We start from the raw sequence: 3,748 nt of genomic DNA, 5'->3' as shown, positions 1-3,748 counted from the left end.
GAATGCCAGATTGGTCAGGCCAAGGGGAAATAGCATGTGTTTTCTATTTGGGCGGTCCCTGTCTGAACAGTTACTGAAGCTGTCCCGCTTCTCAGGTCTCTGCCTGTACTTTCTGTTTAACTGTGTAAGAGGCAAGACCTTACGGTCCCAGAGAGGTCCCTTCAGACTCTGCAAAGCACTACTCAGTCAGAGGGATATTTTACCTACTTTCTTACCCGTCATATACTCACTGAGGCACTTATATTAAGTTGGACTTCTCTGTGCCTCTGAAAAAACAGAAGAGACTGTAGGACTGGCCTCTTCTTTTCTCAGAGGTTGTAGTATAAAGCATCACATGCAAGGAATGTCAGCACAAGAGTCCTTTTGAGGATATCTAATTGATTCTGCTCTTTTATTTTACAAAAAGAGAGATTGAAGCCCAGCTAGGTGAGAAATTGCTCTAGAGTCATGTAGCTGCTTAGTGACAGAATTAGCTTTAAAAACACTTTCTGACCCTGGCCGAGTGCTTCAGTTGGTTGGAGCATCATCTTTACACCAAGAGGTTGCCAATTTGCCCAGCTGGCATGGCTCAATGGTTGAGCACGTCCTATGAACCAGGAGGTCATGGTTCAATTCTCGGCAGAGTATATGCCCAGTTACTGATAGATGTTTCATTGTTACTCCTCCCTCTCTCTCTCTCTCTCTCTCTCTCTCTCTCTCTCTCTCTTTCTCTCTCTCTCTCTCTCTCTCTCTCTCCCTTCCTCTTTCTAAATATACCCTCGAGTGAGGATTAATAAAATAAAAAAGAAAAAAAAAAAAGTGCTTTCTGGTTGTCAATTCAATAATCTTTCCTCTTATAGTATTTGGGCTCAATTTAACATTTTATAGCACATTTGCTACATCATGATCATGACACATTTCACTTGAAGTAAAGACTTTTAGAATTATTACTAATGACCTGTGACTTTAGGAAACTAGGTAACAATTTGTGCCTAAATTCCCTAAGATAAGAAGGAAATGAGAAGTTTGCTTTAGATAATGTCCAAAAATTCTTCCCAAATCAGTACAATAGAATGATATTATTCTACTCATATTTTTCTATGTTTGGGGTGATAGCTTGGCTAAATCAAGCATACTAAATATAGATATGGGAGAGGCTTGGATTAGGGCCATCAGCACCTATGACAGATGGATCAGGAAGTATCTATTGTAGATTCATCATGTGTCTCAAGCTATGTATTATTTATAAGGTTATTCTAAATAAAACAAATCTAAAGGGGACTTTCTTTTAAATAATGCCTTGTAAAAAGTAGGAAATCAAAAGTTACTTGGTCATTTTCATTGGGTTGATGTATTAGAAAAGGTTACAGAAGAGAAGGCAGGAAAAAAAATTGAAGTAAATGATAAGTGAAGCACATATGAGAATAAAGCAGGAAAATGGAATATTAGAAATCAACATTTAGGAGGTGCTAATAATTATGATTCTAGTGACATAGTAATAGAACTATTTTCCAAACTTCAGTGATTCATGTAGATCCTTGACAATTTTTGCCAAACAACCTTCATTAACATTTTACTTCTTGTCCTTAAATAATTTTTTTTAACAGTGATAAAAATACTTTTTGAACACCTACATTATTGCAGTACTATTCTCTGAGGCATATCAGAAAATAGTAGAGTTTATTAGACTATGATAAGAGTTATGAAAATGTATGGAGAATAAGGGAGATTAAGAATGTACAGGAAGGAGGGTTGCTAATTTTATTTTATTTTATTTTTAAAATTTTTTAAAATTTTTAAATTTATGTTTATTGTTGAGAGTAATACAGGTATACCATTCCCCCCCCCCCCCCAACTGATCCCCTCCACTTCCCTCCCACCCCCTTCCCAGGCCTTCACCCTTGTTATTAACTGTGTCCATGGGTTATACATATAACTTCTTTGGTTAATCGCTTCCCACCCTCCACCCCCTTCCCTCTTTCCTCTGAAATATGATCGTCTGTTACATGCATCAATGTCTCTGGATCTATTTAGTTCGTCAGATTCTTTTGTTCATTAGCTTCTTCTTAAAGAAGACCCTTCAACATTTCCTGTAGTGCTGGTTTGGTGGTGATGAACTCCTTTAGCTTTTCCTTGTCTGAGAAGCTCTTTATCTGATCTTCAATTCTAAATGATAGCTTTGCTGGGTAGAGCAATCTTGGTTGTAGTTCCATGTTTTTTATCACTTTGAATATTTCTTGCCACTCCCTTCTGGCCTGCAAAGTTTCTGTTGAGAAATCAGCTGACAATCGCATGGGTGCTCCCTTATAGGTAACTAACTGCTTTTCTCTTGCTGCTTTTAAGATTCTCTCTTTGTCTTTAACCTTTGGCATTTTAATTATGATGTGTTTTGCTGTGGGCCTCTTTGGGTTCCTCTTGTTTGGGACCCTCTGTGCTTCCTGGACTTGAAAGTCTATTTCTTTCCCCAGGTAGGGAAAGTTTTCTGTCATTATTTTTTCAAATAGGTTTTCAATTCCTTGGTCTCTTTATTCCCCTTCTGGCACCCCAATAATACGAATGTGGGGCCTCTTGAAGTTGTCCCAGAGGCTCCTTATCCTATTTTCATATATTCTGGTTGGGTGTTTTTTGTTTCCTCATGTTCCAAATTGCTGATTTCATTCTCAGCGTCCTCTACTCTGCTGTTGATTCCTTGTAAATTATTCTTCATTTCAGTTCCTGTAGCCTTCATTTCAAATTGGTACTTTATTATGTTATTGATTTTCTCAGTAATTTCCCTAACAGTCTGCTTAAAGATCCTTATAATCAAAATTCTGAACTCTCTGTCTGTTAGCTTGCTTGGCTCTATTTCATTTAGTTCCTCTTCTAGAGATTTCTTCTGTTCTCTCCGTTGTGACATCTTTCTTTGCCTCTGCATTTTGTCTGCTTTCAGGTGTTTGTTTCTATGTAGTAGGCAGAGCTGCTATGTCTCCTGGAATTTGTAGTGTCTTTATGTAGTAGGTGTCCTCTAGGGTCCAGTGGCTCAGCCTCCCAGTCACCTGAGCTGGGCCTTCTAGGTGCTCCCCTGTGTGGGCTGTGTGCACTGTCCTGTTGTAGTTGAGCTTTGGTTGCTGTTGGCGTCCCTGGGAGGAACTGACCCCCTGATCAATCAGCTGTGAGGACCAGCTGCAACTATAGCCAAAGAGCTGCTGTGCTGAAGACACCCTTATAGATCAGGATTTACTGTAGTGGAGCTTTGGTGTTCACCAAGTACGCCCCTTGAGTGTCACTGGTGGATGTGGTAGGGTTGTAATCCAGTGTGGTCGAGTCTGACCACCAGGTGCACTGTCTCTGGGGCCTCCCGGGAGGTGCAAAGTCAGCCTGTGCCAGTGCCTTGCCCAGGGCACCCAGCATGAGCTACACAGCAAACTATAGTTGGCTGCTCCTTGTGCTGGGCTTGGCGGTGCCCAGGAGAGGCCCAGCTATGAGCCAATGCAGCTGCCGCTAGTGCCAGGCCTGGGGCCCCTTATCAAGCTCTATGGGGCCCGCTGCTGCTTGTTTGAGAGATTTTAGGAAAGTCCTAAGCATGAGGCTCGAGAGGCCACTTGCACAGAAAAGCCCCTGGAAATGGCCTGGATGAGCTGCAGGTGGGGAGGGGCCGGGCCTCCGGGAATCACGGGGCGGGGCCAAAGGTGCGAGTCAGGTGCTGGCGACTCAAATATGGCGCCTGCCTGCCAGCTGTGTGCGGGGAGAGCTCGCCAAAGGAGCCATGGCCTCTGCCAGCCCTTCTGCC

This window comes from Miniopterus schreibersii (genome assembly GCF_964146895.1).
Source record: "Miniopterus schreibersii genome assembly, chromosome: 2".
Classification (NCBI taxonomy): domain Eukaryota; kingdom Metazoa; phylum Chordata; class Mammalia; order Chiroptera; family Miniopteridae; genus Miniopterus; species Miniopterus schreibersii.
Note: the sequence above shows the minus strand (reverse complement) of the source record.